The following is a 19,102-nucleotide window of genomic DNA, read 5'->3' on the forward strand; positions in this document are numbered from 1 at the left end:
TTTGACATTTTAATCTTTGGGTGGTATCTACATTATTTTCATTAAGGCAGTATACATTCTCTTCCATCATCCCTTCCTATCATGTGCATAGACCTGGGCCACTGTGGAGTAAACACCTTGTTTCCTTGGCCTTTACCTTGTCGATGTATTAGGCTTTCACAACTATGTCTTCCAGTGAAAGTTCTGGGTTTGCAAACACAAATGAGTGTCAGGAACTTTCTAACTGCCCTGAAAATAACATCAGTGCTAAATTAATAGTCAAAAAATAATCTCAGTTGCTTCTTGGCCTTTAGGCTAAGATCAAGTGCAGTATCTGTTCTTATTAGTTTAATATCTGATATATCCTCTATCCGAGGATAATGTAGTAAATGGATTTTTGAAGCAGGGAGATGGAATAAAAGCTTGCTCTGTACACTCCACGCATTGAGCTGGAATTGCTCTACTTCCAGGAAGGATACACCCCCTTGACAAGAAAAAAATAGTCACAAGTATGAGGAAGACACTTCCAAAAAGGGCCACGTAGATTCCTTTGGAAAATTGCAGTGACACCTGGGAGACCAACCGCTAAGTTAGAAAGAGGCAGATCTGCAAAGCACTTTTGTCAGGTTGCTTTCCTTAGCGCACCAGAGTCTTTCTTTTCATCTGAGTACATCTCTCCCATCTGTTTGGTTGGAGTGTTTGCACAAACTTTCTGAATTTCATTCCAACTGCACCTGCCCTCATCCAGGACTTCCTTCGCCCTCCTTATGGCAACATATCCAAATTTTTCCTTTAATGTCTTCCTTTTTAATTCATCCTGCAGAGACTGCCATTATCTTTTCATAGTGCAGGTCGCGTTATGTCTTATTCTTGCTCAGACATCTTTTGGCACCAATGGCACCTTTTTGTCTCTACATCATGTCTCTACCTCCCATCTCTAACTTTGTCCCCAGTCTCTTCCCTCACATGCCCTCCAATTCAGCCAGATTGGCGCACTTTGTGTTCCCTTGTTCCGTGGTAACCCACATCTGTGCTCCTACAAATGAAGTTCCTTGTGCCTGGATACCTCCTCCTTCTCCTCTGTACTCCTCAAAATCTTACCCAATTTTCAGAGCCCAAGTAAAAATTGATCTCTTCAGTGAAGTCTGCTCCGATATTTCTGGTTCAATAAATCCGTCTCTTGCTTGTGTTTGTTTAGCACTTTGTACTAGTCACGGTCTACTTTGTGTCCCACCTTCCTGACTAGGTCCCACGCTCCTGGAAAGTGGGTGTCTTGGGAACTTTCATGTCCATCTTCCATAGTGCCCAGCATCATACCTTGTTCCAGGAAGATGCTTATAAATGCTGATTGAGAAAAATAAAAAGCAAGATTTGATGTCAACTATAAAAAGAACTTCTCCCTGAATTAATCTGGAAACTAATAACAGACTATTCTCAAAATGATTTGTTATGCTTGAGATAAACTACCTATGCACAACCTTAAAGTGCACTTAAATGGTCTTATTTTTTTAAAAGAAAGAATTCATCCAAAAAGTTACTTTTTCCATGCATCTATCGTGTCCATTGACAGTTTGCATTTTCTTAAAGATAATGTTATGTGCATCAATTAGGTAGGAAGGAAGGTTGGAATTATCCCTAATAAAAATGTATTCTGATTTTCAGTTTCCAAAAAGGCATCTTAAAACGATAGGTATTGAGTGTGCCTCGGATGGCACCACTGCAGGTAGCTTCTTTAGCAATGTCCTGAATGCAATTTTGCATCTAGACTGACTTTGCCCAGGAGAAGCACACCTTCTGCTCGTGCCACAGGGCAATGGAAAGGGCCACTGCATGTGAGAGAGATCCTTCAGAGAGAGGACCCTTTATCAAAATTCTAAATGCGTTGACACTGTCATTCAAAGAGTTAACATCTGTGAAGAATGAAAAATGCAATGGAGAGGTTTCAGGCAAAGCATGGGGAGACTGATAAAATTATCAGTGAATTAAATTCAGACAGATGGCTTTGGAAAGGAATGAAGTACACAGACTGTATATAGAGTATAATGACTCTCATTCTGACAGGGGTTTTGTCAACGGGCTAAGCCTTTTTTTTTTTTTTTTAAATCTGGATTTTTAAAGTAGTTGGAAATCAAATTCTTCTTTTTTTTCCTGAATGCATTGTTTAGTACTTAAAGCAGCTAAAACAATAGCATCCAAAGCGACCTGGACAGCCTAAGACGCTAAAGTGCCCAGTGTATATGCACAGCTTGGTAACTGGCACACGGTGGGCATCATGCATGCTGCTTTTCCTCACTGTGCTCAGGTTCACTGTCCACAGAAATAGGTCCTTGGCAATTCAAATACTTCTACAGGACACAGGCCAATCATTAGTTCTGCTTGTAACAGCAGGATGACAAGGGGAGCTTTTGGATGAGAGAGAGAGAGAGAGAGAGAGAGAGAGAGAGAGAGGAGAATAAAGACACAAATAGACTGATTTCTCCTTTCTAAAATTTCAATTTTATCATTGTTGATTGCATTTAAAAATAGAGCTCCTACTCCTATCTAAAAAGAGGAAGAGTATCCGAGCGATACTACCCTTTTACGTGTCAACAAAAATGAGGAGAAAATAAGGTCATTTCTCTCACAGGGCTTCTTTTTCCTTGTGGTTTCTATTTTATCCTCACTTACTTCGCTCCAGGGACCCCTCTTTCAGGTGACAGGTCCCAGCACATTCACGCTTGGACGCAGACGGCCAGGCTGCTTCTTAGCGATGGACTTGCCTTTGTTCCAGACCAGATGTTCCGTTTCTCCCTGGTAACCGTTTGCATCGTGGTACCTTATTATACGGGGCTCTCTGGAACGGGTGCCAGAGAAGCTTCCAAATCAGCCGAGAGCAGCACTGAATCAATGAGACAGCTGGCAGCCTCCCTGGGGAGGGAACGTTTTTTACCTTTTTGATTCATGCAGTCTCGCTAGTTCAGATCCAGGATGCCATGAATGATTTTTCTTAGCGACAGGTGAGAACAAAAAAGCTTTGTAAACCTAATTCAAAAGACTCAGTGTGCTATTGATTAAAAGGAGAGGACGATGAAGAGAAAGTGTACACACAGTCCAGTTGCATTTTCCCAATAATTGACTTCTGTGCTTCTGCCTGTGTTGGAGTTGTCAGGTTTGCCGGGAGGAAAAGCTTGAAAATCAAGAGTGTTGTGTTTATTGACCTAGGATTAGGATTTTAATCATGTCTCTGAGAGATGCATGTTATCTACAAAAACAAGATTACTCCTTTTTCATTTTTAAGCTAAACAATTCACTGATCTATTTGCTAACTTTACTAAAAATTCCAAGTTACTTTAATGGGTTTATTCATATCACCCAAGCGTTCATGTTTGGTATGTGTTTATATATATTAGGGCTATGGATTTGGGTAAAAATCATCCATGTTTACACTCAAGCAAAGGATTACAACTCAGTTTGGGTCCTCGTCCTGGGCCAAATACATTTCAGCATACTTCCTCCATCAGCAAGAATGCTAGACCTCGTCTCCCACTGCTCCGTGAAAGCAAGCCAATTATCAAGGCATTGTAGTTAGAGGACCGTTATGAGATGAGATGGCAAGTACTTGGAGGCTCCAGTCCTGGCGTGGCTGAGAGGCAAAACGATGACAGTAACAGAAGTCAGGGACCCTGAAGTGCCTCATCACCATCAATCATGGCAGATGTATTGGCAACATGATGGATGACACTCAACCACTGACCTTGGTGGGTTAGCTTTTGTCACATAAGTAACGCAATAAGTCAAAGTAGTGGCTCTACCTACCATCAAATAGGAGTGATAAGCTGTGACAGTAGCAGAAGGAAAATGAACATTAATCTCAAATGTTGTCTATATTTCTGAGCCAGGAGGAGCAGATATTATATTGTTCACCCATTGAATGGGATGGGATATTTCAGGAAGGGTGAAAAATCAGTGTCATCAATGCATGATTGTAGCAAGATGAGTTTTTTTTTATTTTTTTTATTTTGTCTAAACTAATGTATAACTTAGAGAGCAGTTGGTTTGCTGAGTAGACACTCTCATAGCATGAAAACTGTTGTGACATCGATTTCTTTAAACCTGAAAAAAATTAGTCTAACCAGTGAGCAAATCCCATACAAACTGAAGTTTCAATTCCATTTGCAAGACATGGGCTCACATACATGCAGTTCAAAGTTCAGTTGGTGACACTTGCCTTGGTTTGGGAATAGAAATCATTTAGTCTGGGATTCCTGGTGATTTTCCCATGTTGGTCCTAGAACTTGTCTCTCAAGCAATCTCCCAAAGCTTCACAGTTACAAATGACCTATCCCAAATCCCTTTTCTGAGTTTAAATATTACTTGTTTGGTCATTAAAAGAAAGGGTATAATGTGCAGAGATAAGTAAGGAGGTAATTATTAAAAATAATGTACAGTGGGACATATGGAGGCCTGGATGGCTACAGATGATCAAGGAAACAGAGAAAAGATAATGACCAACTTTCTTTTCTTAAGAAAATGAGGTTAAAGTAGACTGAAGCAAGATCTGCCTATTTTTCCCCCCGGATGATTGTATGCCAAATGGTAAGGAATCTGGTCAGCTTTATCAATGAAGAGAGTTAGTAGCCTCAACTATACCCTTAAGCCAATGGAATCACTGAAAATCCTGTCTTGTCTCTTTTGGAATTCAATATTTAAAAAGCAAGAGACCCAGATATCATGTGCTTGTTTCCCCTTCCAAGCCAAAATATTCACATTGGCATCGTGAAACACTCAGTCAAGGTGAGCCAACCAGGTGGCACAATTACACTTCGGGGCACACCCTGCATGTTTCCAGTCCAGCCAGTCTCAGTTGATAAGTATTTCCCCCCAAATATCTTCTGTTTGCTTACCACTGTGCCAGCCATCAGTAAAGAGGTTGTTCTAAGGCAAACAAAGGAGGCATTTAGCATTATAGCAGTCTTTATACATTTTTGGAACTTCAAGAGGTGGGTATAGCTGAAAAGGCATATATGGGGCAAGAAGGATTTAGGGGGAAAAGGAACAGTATTATCTGCATACTAGCTTTAGTAAAGAAAGGGAATCTAGAGGTGTTTCAAAGTCAATCTTTCCTCTTTTGAGGTTGATGTCAAGGAGAAAGAACATCTCCTTCCACCAGTGACCTGATGATCTAAGCCATTTGTCTGATCCAGCTGGACATTTCTTATGTTCTCTGTTTCTTGGGCTGGGCATAGACACCGAGAAGCCAAAGCTTCTGGATGTGCTGTGCTTGGCTGTGTGAACTGCTGTCTAGAGAGAGAAAATAAGGTGTAAGCCATGCCGGTATTCTGGATACATTTCTTTCCTTTCTGGATGAAAGCCGAAGATGCTGCTAGACTGAAAACTGAATTAGTTCTCTTGGTAATCTTTCCCATGCTTCTTGACTACAGGATTTATAAAACATTGCTCTTTGGGTCTAGGTATCATTTTGAGATCACGTCATGATAACTCTATGCGTGTGTGCCAGGAGGGCAAAGTTGGAAAGCAATTACTCAGCAGTGCTGGGGAAGCAGCAATTACCAGAACACGTTTTAGCCCCACTTGTCAGAATGAGTTTCCCTCGGGCACAAGGGAAGCACTTACTTGGGCAGTGTCCCTTTTTGGAGGCTTAATTTAGTTTTTGCTTCCCTTTAATTGTGTGATTCCAGTATGTTAGCTATAATCCCTAGGCTGTAAGAACCTTTAAACAGCTCTTTATTATGAAGCGGGGCATGGGTTTTTGAAGAAGAATAAACAGAGAGCTGCATAATTTGTAGGAAAACTGCAGGATGGACTTTTTCTTCACAGAGAACATTGGGATTGCATTGGCACAAGCCAAATATGTATTTAATGAATAGTCAGTAATCAGCAGCAGCTACAGTAAGTACTTACATTTTTTTCCTTTTCTGTGCTATGCGCCCATAAATTAGGCATCTGATTCTGATGGCTGCCATGAATGCATACACCATTGCGACCCGCCCCCACTGCTCTGATCTCCTGCATCAGCTCTTGCTCAGTTTAGAGAGTTATGGGAAATGGAAGGCAAGTCTCTTTTAATGTGTTCAAGTTTTGTCCACTTTAAATACTGTGATGGGAAAAAAATGTTGACAGTACATTCCACTTTCCATTTTGGATCTAGATTACAGTTTGGGTTTGAAGACAGAAGTTTTTTGTTTTAGAATATAAGAAAAAGAGTTTATACTAGGAGCTATTAAAATAAACTCAATTGCCTTTTTTTTTTTAACAAATATTTATCGACATTGGCGGCTTTCAACTTGCTCATTCCTCTAAGATTTTGCACATGCTATTTTCATCACTATTCTTTGTGTCTCAATATTTCTAATTCTAACAAAAACCCAAACAAAATACTTCAGGAAATTATTCTTTTCTAATCTCATCTGTAGCCAGATCTTGCTCACTCCCCTACTCAATGGTTCCTTGGCCTCTGTGAAGTTAATGTGAACAGATAATTATTAATTTATAACTCAGATGCCTTCTAAATGTTTGAATATTTTTTTAAAAATCCAGACAGATTTTCTAATTGGAGCAATGTTATATGTGGTACTTATGGCTCCAGGCCAAACCACGAAACCAATTTAACCCAAAGCGTGGGTTAGGCACAAATATTTAAATTTAAAAAGTAGTATCAGAGAGCGGTGGGATGGCTCAGTTGGTTAGAGTGCGAGCTCTTAACAACAAGGTTGCCAGTTCAATTCCCATGAGATGGTGGGCTGTGCCCCCTGCAACTAAAGATTGAAAATGGCGATTTGACTTGAACCTGAGCTGTGCCCTCCACAACTAGACTGAAGGACAACAACTCGGAGCTGATGGGCCCTGGAAAAGCATACTGTTCCCCAGTATTCCCCAATAAAAAAAAGAAAAAGAAAAAAGTAGTATCAGAAAATAATATTGCAATATTGCTAATAAAATAAAATATTAGCGTTTTATGTATGCCAGCCCTATTTTAAGTCTTTGACAAGTATTAGTTAATTGACTTTTCACAGTATTCCTGTAAGGTAAGTACTATGATTTTGCTGATTTTACAGAGGAGGAAACTGAGGCACAAGGAGTTTTCAGTAAATTATCAAGTTTGCATAGCTAATATGTTGTAGAGCTGTAATTCAAGTCCAAGGAGTTTAACATAAAATCCTATGATTTTAACTGTGATGTTAGTTTTATTAAATCCCTTTTTTTTAACTTTGGTAGTTGAGGTAGAGAAGAAAGAAATCTTAGAAGACAAGTTTAGTAAATTCATTCAGAAGATAACTTTAAAACACTGTTAAGTGTTCTAGAAGTTGGCAAAAGTGATTCCCTTGCATCTATCTAGTTGCTGCTCTCTTATCAAGTGTTTTGACTTACCAAAGCAATAGAGAGAAAAGGGTGTAGAGAAAGCAGGAGAAAGCAAGTGAAATTTTCTCTATATGAATTTGGTAAGAATTCAAAACAGAAAAGAGGAAGGGAATTAAAGAGAATTTATGAAAATATAGATTTTTTAAAACTTAAACAATGAGCGTTGAAATAGAAAAACGTGGAATTGTAACATATGCTCAAGTTCCCTTATAACTGATTCCAAGAAGAGAAAAAGACTTGCTAAATATGGGATCTGATAGTTTCCTCAAAAGCCCAGTAGGCGGCAGTGTTGTCCGAAACAGCTCTGCGACTGTAGCTGCTTACCCAGGGCCTAAGGTTTGCAGGGGAAGGATGTTTATTATTCAATTGTCATAACTTGGAGAATGCCTTATTAATGGTGGGAACTTGTTATCTTTAAACTTTTTGAATTCTTTTATGTTTTCTTTTAAGTCGGTATATTATAGTATTTTAGGGACAGAGAATATCGTAGCGTTCCTCAGCTCCGGCAGTTACGTTTCTCATATTTGGAGAAATGGTAGAAATGCATTCCTACAGAATGCAGAAGCTAAACCTTGCCCGGGGAGAATCACCTTCCTGATCCAGATATTTCTTCACCCCGGTAAGTTTCTTATTGCATCTCAAGTAATGATGTGGACATCATATTCACCTAATTAATATTGTTGGATAAATGTCACTCAGCATTCAGAATCTTGGTTTTTATAAAGAGATTTTGTAGTTTAAGTCTGAAAAGTGCCTGTTGTGTCATTCTGTCAGCTGAAAACAGTGTCTTTTCTTGCTTTCTTTTGTACTTGCCTGAGGAGGGAGCAACATTGAATGGAGGAAACCCAAGGGAAGATTTGGGTAGAACGTAAACACTGTGGGGAAGTGAAGTGTTTCGCTTTGCATTAGCTAAGCAGAATTTCAGCAAGTCAGGATCAGCAAATCTGTGCGTTGTTCTGGTAAGCCACTTCCCTTCTGCACCCACTCATTAATTTTCCGAAGCCTGACAGAGTGGCTAAAAGGATGATCAATTTCAAGTGTCACTCCTGGCATGTTTTTAGCCTCATGTAAAAGGAGTTCCTGACAAGTACTGTTAGTGCCCTCAAAATGTCTCCTATTATTAAATATTGGGGATAAGCTGAAATAATGGAACTGGCTTTTTTCTGTCACCAGAGTGATTGGTGTAGAAGATGATGTGATTAGGGTCTGTTACTGACGTTAGATGGCCTTAAGCACCCAAACCGGCAAAACCTTGAGAGAAATGAGCACATTTCAGGAGAACTTTCTTTCTTTAATGGATTTGGAAATGGAATATCTCTGCTCATTTTCCAAGTGATTCCATAATATTGTTGCCTAGTAGGTAAAATCCTAACTCTCACTTCCTCTTCCTCCTCCCTATCCACTTTTATTCTAATGTGGTGCTTTCATCCCGGGTAGATAACTGGTATCATTGAGCAGCCCCTGTGGGAGTTGTGGGCGGCACTGTGGGTGTCTCTACCAGAGTGTCTTTCCTCGTGTTTGCTTCTCCTTTGTTTTGCCTTCTCACTCACTCCTTTTTATCCCCATCTTTCCTGGATGTTACTTTTTCCTTTCAATAACACCTTCTACGCTTCAATCTTTAGGCCAAATCATAGACAATGTTTAGACATTTTTATGTTCATTGGCACTAGAGCTCTTGCTGATGTTGGTCTTAATTCCTTTTATCTCTGAATATTTGGTGAACTCGGTCTCAATTCCATTTATACCCTGAGATTTGGCAAACTGATAATATTCCCAGTGTGTTTGGTGAGAAAAGGGGAAAAGGTTATTGCAGAACCCAGTTATAGAACTTCTACTGCAAAGATGTGGAAACATTAAGAAAGATATAGCCTTGAAGCCAGACAAACACTGCATGGCCCTGTATGTGGATAAGCAGGGGCAAATGTGAGTGCCCACTTACAGGGACCCGGCACTTACAGGAAGTAGCTAGCACAGGCTTCACGATGATGGAGAACAGGAGGGCTGCTGGTTCATTCAGAGGGACAGCTACTACTCCACTCCACTCTTTCTGCCCTTTGGAATGTAAGATCTACATGAATTTACTTGGTTTGATGCTAACTAATAAAAAAAAAATTTATATTGTCCTGGCAAAAGAAGAAAGGAAGAAAGGAAGGAAGAAAGGGAGAAGAAAGGAAGAAAGGAAGGAAAAAGGAAGAAAGAAAGAAAAGAAAAGAAAGGAAAAGAAGAAAAAAAATAAAGAAGAGAAAAGAAGAGGCGAAAAAACACAAAAACCTCTGTGTGGGCCTGGAGTACTATAGAGCTTATCTGTGACTCCTGCCAGAAATACTGTTAATATAAATTCAGGAGATAGAGAATTGTAATTTTGTTACACCCAGGAATCTTAATGTCACCCCAGTGTTCAAACAGAGGTTTGAGCACCAACACTTTTCTAGATGAATGTTCATCTACTCATTTAAAACTCTAACTCACCAGAATGTGAAATTCTGAACTAAGACTGGGAGCAATAAACAGACTAATTAAACAACATCACCTACTGTTAAAACACAAAGAGCTATTAATTTATGAACTAATTGGATTGGTTCAAGCTCAACTCAAAGCAGAGTTTCATTCTAATTGCTCTTTTACTGTAGAAAATATCAAAGATCACGAGATGATATTTTTTGGTGACAGTTCTTAACAAGCCATGCAGGTCTTCAATAGAAGCCTTCATTAGAGCAATGGTATTTGAAAGAACTAACGCCAACTTTATGGAGTTGACTCAGAGTGCATTAGAAGAGAACTTGTCAAGGACTTTTAAAAGCACAGCCTTCGTTTCCCATATACTCATGTCTAATGGTCGCATAATGTGTTTAAAAAAATAGTTTTTGTTTCTAGAATGTCGTTTGAAATACATATTTTACAAACCGAGCTGTTTCCAGATCTTTGCACCAGTCGAGAATTGTTTCCTTCGTCATAATAGAGCTGTCAGGCTGTTGATAATCATGCTGGCTTTGATGTCTATCAAAGAGGAGGTTGGGAGACCTGTTTGACGTGACACTCCCCGCTAGATGCAAAGTGAGCAACTTAACCAAGTGGAAGCGCATGGACAGACAGTATGACACGGAGTAGACAATGCACCGTCTTCTCTTCTGAAGGCCCACTGATGTTTGAGCATTGGACTGGGAACACTTCCATTGAGATGTGTTTCTCAGCTAGGTGCCCTCAAGGAGGGCCTCAGATCTCAGGTGCTCTTTCTTTCATAATCTGAGTTAACCTCAAACAGACCAGTGAGTCATTTCAGTTTTCCTCCTCAGTGAGTTTCCTCTCGCTTTTACCAAGTGCCTTGACACTGTGTGGCCTGCCAAACTTTCCTGGGAGTCGGGAGCTCATCCACACCCCTCAGTTCCTGTCAGGAAGCCTCAGCCGCTGTGTAATTCTCAATACTGAGGATTATCAGAACGCTAATCGCCACCCACTGTGGGCTCTCTGGAAAGTTAAATAACACCCAGGAGCAGAGCTGAGTCCTTAGACAGGACTCTGGAGGCCTGAAGGGTCAGGGCTGTGACCCCATGTCCCCTGGGCAGCCGCTGGCCTGTGGCCGCTGACTGGGGCCTCCTGAGCCCTGCCTCTGTTGCAGCTGTTGGGGGAGCCAGGATGTGCAGGGAGGGCATCTCCACTTTCCCAGCCCTCTGCCGCTGCTGGCCACGGTCATATGCCTTTCAGGGTGAGTGAATTTTACCTTCTTGGGCTCTGTCAGTCATGCATTCAGCCTAGTGACCTTTCCTTCATGTGTCTTCACTGGGCGCCCATTCATGTGTGCAAACAATGTCTCATTATCAGTTTCCTCGTTTGTCTTTTGCCAGCCTTGTGTCAAGCAAAGCTTGTCAGCAACCTGTCACCCACAGTTCAAAACTAACGCTGCTGCTCATTGTTTTCCGCATTCATCTCCTGTCTGTCTGGCGTTGGATGGAGGCTCACTGAGGGCGCCATTGTGAAGCACAGAGGAAGACAGGGTTGGGAGAAGCTCTGAACTCAGTCGTCTGTCACAGCTTATGTCTCTATGAGGCCATTTCAACTAGGCTTTGCTGCTTGCAGTTTTTCCTTCCACCCCTCCCACCCTACTTATCACTAATCCACATACCCACAGCGGAGAACTTCGGTAAATATGAAGTGGGATTTGAAAGGTGAAGGTCAGGGGCAATACCAACCCATGAATGGGAACTGAAAGCGATTGCAGTTAAATTGCGACCAGTACACCTCTGTGGGGAAGGTGATAAAGACACAATGGGCTTGGAAGGAACAGTCATAAGGCTCCTTTAAGGCTTTGCACTGGAGAAGAAATAATCTAGTTTGTTTTAGATATAGGTGTACTGCTTCTGAAGCCAAATGGTCTTGTTATATGACCACACTTTCTTCTCTTCAAATGTTTCATCTCGCTCTCGCTCTCTTTTTCTCACTAGATGTAGAAACATACGTCCTCCCTTAATGGCACTGAATTCACTAAAGCTGGGTTTCCCTGACAGTAAAAAAGCCATGTAACCACAATATTTGTGTGACATGCATATATTTTTTCCCTGGACTTGTCTCTCTGTGAGCAATGGGTTTGAACACACATAAACAACTACTCCATAACAATCTTGGTCATGTCTGTGCCGAGAAAGATAATGGCTTAGGTACATCAAGTCTGTAATTGATTTTTATGACCTTGGCAGCCTTCTGCAATGCTTTTTCTCAGCACCATTGTGTACAGAGTTAGCATAATATTAACATTCTTCGAACAACTTTTATTCCTTAATCTGCTAACCTATTTCCAGTCTGTGCTACTTTAAAAAATCTGTATTCTTTTGAAATATTTTTCCTCCCTTAAACTGGAAAATTGCATAATTAGGTGGTGTGACAACATCGGTAAAATAAAAACGAATTTTTCAAGATTTAATCCATTATATGCTATCTTTAGACAACAACGTGCAAGGTGCCTGAGGATGTATGCTTGGACTGCATTTTTTTCAATAATTGAAGTAATAGTTCATATGTGGACACAGATTATATAAAGTTCTGTAATATTTCCAGTTTGTTTCTATTTTTTGTGCTTCTTGCCAGTATCTACTTTACTTTCTGACTGCATTTGTAAGTATTCTCTGGAAGCTCTATGAGAATTTAATCGTCTCTCTTCCAGATGACAAGATAAGGCTCTAACGGGGTCTTTTTGTATCTTCCCATTTTCCAATCAAGTAGTGTGCATTTTACCTTGTTTAAGTTTTAAAATTTACATAGAGAAAGACACGATTTTATCCATTTCACCTCAGTCAGGTACCAGTGCCAACAGGCATGTGTTTCATACATCGAGAGGAACTCTTACTGCTGATTACAGAGGACTTCTCTCTAAAATTTCCTGGTATTAGGGTTTTTTAAAATTATATTTTAGGAAACAAAAGCATCCCCCTGGGTTCTGATTTGGTGTGTGTGTGGAGCCAAAGAACGTCTGCAGGAGCCAGGAGCCCTGCCTTCCCTTTGCTTTGTTATGGGTAAATTGTAGAGTTTTCTTGTCACAGATTGTTCACTTGGCATCATCTTCACAAGCGTGACAGACCTTGCAGGATGTGTTTCCAAAGACAAATTAAATCTTTTCCACTGAGAGCAGGGATAATTTTTTTTTCCCCAGCAAGGAGAGGTCTAGTCAGCTTATGTTATTAACATGGTCCCCATATTATCACATAGCTTTCTCACTGGGCATCTTCCAAAATGCTGCCCATATGACTGGGTGTAACAACGAAGCGGGTGGTATGGCTTTATAGACCTATACTATGTTGGGGCGGCCTGGAGCCAGAATCTTCACAAAATATGTGTAACAACACCTCACATTTCTGTCATTTTAGTTAAACAGTTTAACATGCACATTTTCCAGAATTTGGCAGCCTACCCATCTCCTAAATGTCCACTAAATATTCTGTGTCATAAATACATTGAGTTCTCATAATTGATCAGAAATTCTAGATAAACATGCACTGATTGCTGGAAAGTAGTTTTGTTAAAGCATCAGGAGGTGAGGTTGAACCAAGAGCAAATTAAAGGCAAAGAAGAACTGATGTGGTCATCCCGGTACCTGTCTTTGGTTGGGCGCCCAGAAGCAGACCCTGAGGTGAGGATTAGGTGTGAGTGATTTGCTAAAGAAATCTTCCCTGGACAAACACAAAGGAATGAAGGAACCAAGGGTGTGATTCCATGCGGAGTCCCAGAGAAGACTGGCTTCAGTCTACCCCACAGGGAAAGACGCAAGGCAAGGGAGCTGGGCTTTCTTGATCCCGCACTCCTTGAGTCATTTAGATAAGCACCCCATGGGGGCGAAGCAAGCTGATCCTTGAGGGCCATCTTTCATTGAAGAGTAAGTAACGAGTGTTATCCATGGGAGGTTAAGGTGCACTGCAGCTAGAAGAGGCCTCAGGCAACTGGGCAAAGCATGATACAACCACATGCTGTAACTCCTGCGAAAGCTGGTTTCAGCTTCATAGTACCACCTTGATGTTTCCTCAAAGGCTAGTTTAGTTAAGTCTACTGAGCTAAAGAGAATTGTTAAGTCTGCTTTTTAATGACGTCTACTAGGTTCCTAGTCCATTAACAGGAAGCTTGAATGCTAAGTTGGAATGATATTCTGCACATTTCTTCCTAACTCCCTGTTCAGTGATGCAGTGATAGCTTCGAATCAACTGTGGTGGGAGTAATCCCACATGGAAATCTGAAATTGCTACAAATCTGGGTTTTTTGGTGGGGTGGAGTAGGGAGGGAAGCTGGTTATTAACTAATGACTATCATACTGCTCTGATGCTAAGCTAAAATGTTAATGCAGACAAAGATATTATTAAAAGTGAATATTTATTCCATTAAACACATTAAATGTTGTATACATTAAGTAATGTATGTGGAAACATTTTGTGATACTAAAGTGCTATACAGTTGTGATCCTTGAAGCAATAGCCTATTATATGAAACATACAACATACACAATTTCTCTCCAACTCAACTAGACTGTCAGTATACTGTAAAAATAATTGTGAAAAGAAGATTCTTCAGTTGTTCTGATATAACTGTTGCTGACATTAGGCAAAAGCCATCCCAGAATAGAGTTCAGTTATCACCTTCTTCTTTTATTATTTTCCCGAGATGTCTAGTTAATTACATTATGACGTGTCTTATACTTTGCTTCTCTTCTAAGCAGATATGAAATATTTTATTGGGAGATAATAAATATTTTATTACATAACTGTGTAACATTCTCTTGTCTGGTGGATATTGTCAGGAAACAGGTTAGTTCAATAGAAAGAAGCCCCAACAACAACAACAACAAAATAAAAAATTTTCAGGCTGCCTGAGCATTTAGTGGTCTTTAAACTTAAAACAAAACAAAACAAAACAAAACAAAACAGCAACAATTCTGTTTTTTAAATGCAATGTCAGGAAACTCTGTTTGAGGGCTGGGAGGGCCATTTCAGTTCCTTTAACAGCGCCTGGCGTGCCATGACCAGGCCCTGGGAAATGAAGTGGCAAAAATTACCCTGAGAGGATTGATTCATATTCCCTCTCTCATTTCAGAAAGTCCCATCTTAAATTTGATAGCTGAAGTTTTGAAAGCTCAAGTATGGTAGATAGAATAATGCCTCTCCCAACACCCCCCCCAAAAAAAGATTTCCATACTCTGATTTCTGAAATCTATGAATATGTTATTTTACATAGCAAAAGGGACTTTGCAGATAGGATGAAGTTAAGGATTTGGGGATGGGGAGATTATCCTAGATTATCAGGATTGGCCTACTGTGGTCACAAAGGTCCTTCTAAGAGAGAGGCTGAAGGGTCAGAGTCAGAGAAGGTGTGATGATGGCAGCAGAGGTCTGAGTGATATGAGGAAGGGGCTATGAAACAAAGTATGAAGGTGGTCTCTAGAAGCTGGAAAAAGCAAGGGAAGGGACTCACCCCTAAGGTCTCCAGAAAGAGCACAGCTCAGCCAACATGGGTTTTAGATTTCCAGCCTTTAGAACTATAAGATACTAAATTTGTGTTGTTTTAAGCACTAAGTTTGTGGTAACTGGTTACAGCGGCAGTAGGAAACAAATACACCAAGGATCTAGGCTCTAGTGTCTCATTTGAATGCACCCTTTGCATTTCCCTTTCCATAGCACTGTTTAGCGATTTCCACGAGCTGAGCAGGAACAGTAACAAATACAGTTCCAGAGAGGAGTACTACATGTGACTTAGCGGCTCAAAGAATTTTCTGTATTGATTCATTTATTTTAACAGGTGTTTTTTTAAATTATTATTAGAAAGGATTTTATTCTAACTCAACACAAAAAAACATTAACGATGTCTAATAAATAAAGTCTTTTCAAATTTTATCTTCCTGCTAATGTGATTTTTACAAGATAAGCATTTTCTATTATAAATGAATTAGGTATTCATTATAGAAAGTTGGAAATAGGCATAGCAAGAAAAAGAAAAAAGCATCCATTTTCCCATTATCTACATTTGATATATGTTCTCCCAGTGTTTTCTATGTACACTTTTTATATTTATAGCACTCTCTAATTGTATGTAACATTTTGTATCTTGCCATTTTCAGTTACTATTATATACTCTCACTGTATGCTTGTGAACTTATTGTAACTGTAATTTTTTCTATTCTTTAACTTGGATTCTTGAGTAAAACTCAAGCCCAGTAAGGGTTCTTGCATGCAAATGTGAAAAATCAACTCTGGCCAAGGGAAGCAGAAAAGCACTGTGTTGAGAGTATTGATCCGAGCCCACTGCTGCAACTGTGCTGTGCCAAGTACTAGGTCAGGCCAGGAAACATCCAATCTTGATCCCCTGCTTTGTATTTATTGGAGCTGGAGGTACTGGAGCAGCGCTGTATGTCATGCTTTGTTCAATCCAGATGTCTGTTGGGATAAAAAGAATAACCCAGAACCCTGGAACAAACTGGGTCCCAATGATCAATACAAGTTCTACTCAGTGAATGTAGATTACAGCAAACTGAAGAAAGAAGGTCCAGACTTCTAAATGAAATGTTTCACTATAAAGCTGCTTAGAATGAAGGTCTTCCAGAAGCCATCTGCACAATTTTCCACTTAACCAGGAAATATTTCTCCTCCAAATGCATGAAATCATGTTGGTGTATTATGTTGCGGTTTACACTGATTAATAAATATCTGAAACTTGAAAAAAAAAAAAGAAATTGATGGGAAGACTGAGGAATCAAGGGAGAAAAGATGTAGCCAAGATGATGGGGCACTCACCTCTGACTGACTGTGCCAGGCTTACATGTTGCCTCCAATAACCAAAGAGGAAGCATTGTGCCTTTCTTTGTGGTAGGAGGCTCCTTGCATAGCAACTTGCCCTTCACCTTGGAGAGAATATTCTGCCATTGGCATGTCCCTGTATTTTTATGGGATTTGTATGCCATTCTGTGATATACAGGTATCTTCCCAAGGTTTCTAGGGTAACTTTTATCTTGATTTCCAGGTCATGTCACATCATTCATGTAGAGGGCAAACATGATGCTGGATGGTGGATGAGCTGCATATGATTAATCCATTCCAGTATTCTTATTTTATGAGCTCTTATGTAGCTTCCTATTTATTATACCAAGGTGTTTCTTTTTTTCGTTTTTTTTCCCGGCATCTCAGCTTCATTAAGTGTTGTCCACTGCTATGACTAGATTTCAGGAAAACTATTTAAACACCAATGAAAATAACCTGTAGCTGCTTGAATTAGTTTATCAAACCGAGACTCTCTGGCCAGTGTACTCATACTGAGTGCAACTTGTTTGAGCACCTTCAGAATTTATTTCCACACATATTTCCCAGATTTTTCTGATCTAAAATTGTAGAGTCCAGCAATTCCTTTGGTATATAAATCTCCTCTACAAGTGTTTGACTTTGGAATCGTATTCCCAAAACATGCTGGGATCTGATTCTAGTTATAAAATTAGTGGTAGAGAAAAGTGAAGGGTAAAGAGAATTGGCTTTTCCTGCACAGCAAGTTCTTCATATGAGGTTCCTAGAGGGCCTTTGCTGTGGGGACAGCTTCCTCAGATCAGGGTGGCAGTGGAAGTTTCAAGGTATTTCAAGTTCTCCAGATCTTCCCATATGTATTAGTCAACTCAGGTTGGCATAGCAAAATACCATAGACTAAGTGGCTTAAATGACAACAATGTATTTGTTACTACCTGGAGGCTGAAAGTTCAAGACCAACGTGCTAGCTGATTCGGTTCCCAGCTGAGCGTTCTCTTTCTGGATTGCCGATGACTGCCTTCTTGTTCTGTCCTCACATGACAGAGACAGCAGGCTCTCTGGTGTCTCTTCCTATAAGGACACTGATGCCACCGTGAGGGCCCTACCCTGATGACCGTATCTAAACTTAATTTCTTCCTAAATGCCCCATCTCTAAATATCGTCACACTGGGGGTTAGAGCTTCAATGTATCAATTTTGGAGGGAAACAATTCAGTACATAGCTCCACGTATCCTCAGTATAATTCTCAAAGTCCAGTTCCATTCTAATTTATGTCCTAATTTTCATGTGTGACACATAGTGAACATATGAATTTAAATGACGTTGTGATTCAGTAATTTTCAGGGTAAACATTGTCAATTACTGTTCATTTCTGACTATCTCTGGCTGTTTGTGTCACTGTCAATATTCAAAATTCCGGGTGATGGAGCCAACATTGCAGGTACATGGCTTGGCTGTCTTGCACAGTGGGAGCTGCAGCCCTGGGTTCTTTACCTCTTGAGATTTCCCCTAAATCATAAGGATGTCCAGGTGTTGTATGGCCCCAAACCCTAATTTTTTACTATAAAGATGTTTAGATATTTTTCTTCAGTGTTTGTGGTATTTTAAATAACACTGATAAATAGCCAGGTTTTCAATTATTTCCTGGAATACAATCTCTGAAGTAAAGTTTTGGGGTCAAAAGTTTTGTAGAACATTTTAGGGTGTGTGCTATATACTGTCCAATTTCTTTTTAAAATTTTTGTACTGGTAGAGAATCACTCCAGCAATGTTGATCCTGTTTCACTGTGTCCACTCTCCCATTGACCTGGCTGAATTCATTTCCTTTTCTGTCAACAGTTTAGTATTCTTTCTTGAAAACATCAACTTTTTATCTTTCAAAGAAACTTAGCATTTCTTCATGCCAAAAAAATAAAAATAATAATCCTACTCAGTCCCAACAACCCTCATGCAAATTCACTCTTGGCAGAGCTACTCATGGCATCAGACTAATTTAGATATTTCTAGATTTTCCAGATTGAGCCCAAGGTGCACCCCTGCCATCTTTTCATGGCTTACTTGGTACCATTATTTTTCTGATGATGATTGAAAATTCTGAGATGTGCTTCTTTTGGATCACATGGTTTGGTCCTCTGAGGAGACACTCGTGTTAGACAATCGTGGGGAATCTGCTCCAGGTAAATATCATGGGAGACGCAGCAATGGAAGGCGCTGCTGACTGGATTCAGTAACAGGAAGGGTTTTCATTTCAAGATGTTTTTTATAACTTTGTTTTACTCAAAATCTTTCATCTTTGTATGGTGGGCTTAGCTATTTCCCTTACACCTGTGCCCAAGTATTTAAACTACTAGGGGCCTTCTTCAAATCCATCAGTGAAACTCTCCAGCCCAAGAATACTCTGTCCTGTGGAGCTTTTCTCTATTACACCTCTGCTCAACTGTTATGCTTTTCTTTTCTCCAGCACGTCTTCACCCCCCAGACCCACCGTCTTTTAGGACAGCTCCTCA

The 19,102-nt window shown here is 40.1% G+C and overlaps 1 non-coding gene and 1 pseudogene across 1 annotated transcript; both read left to right on the forward strand.

Moving 5' to 3' along the window:
• Nucleotides 1–274: 274 nt before the first annotated feature.
• Nucleotides 275–465, forward strand: LOC141567074 (U2 spliceosomal RNA). Its single transcript, XR_012489470.1, has one exon. It is a non-coding gene; the product is annotated as a U2 spliceosomal RNA (small nuclear RNA).
• Nucleotides 466–13,402: 12,937 nt separating this feature from the next.
• On the forward strand, nucleotides 13,403–16,442 carry LOC109446444 (cytochrome c oxidase subunit NDUFA4; annotated as a pseudogene).
• The last annotated feature ends 2,660 nt before the right edge of the window (nucleotides 16,443–19,102 follow it).

This window comes from Rhinolophus sinicus, linkage group LG09 (genome assembly GCF_036562045.2).
Source record: "Rhinolophus sinicus isolate RSC01 linkage group LG09, ASM3656204v1, whole genome shotgun sequence".
Classification (NCBI taxonomy): Eukaryota; Metazoa; Chordata; class Mammalia; order Chiroptera; family Rhinolophidae; genus Rhinolophus; species Rhinolophus sinicus.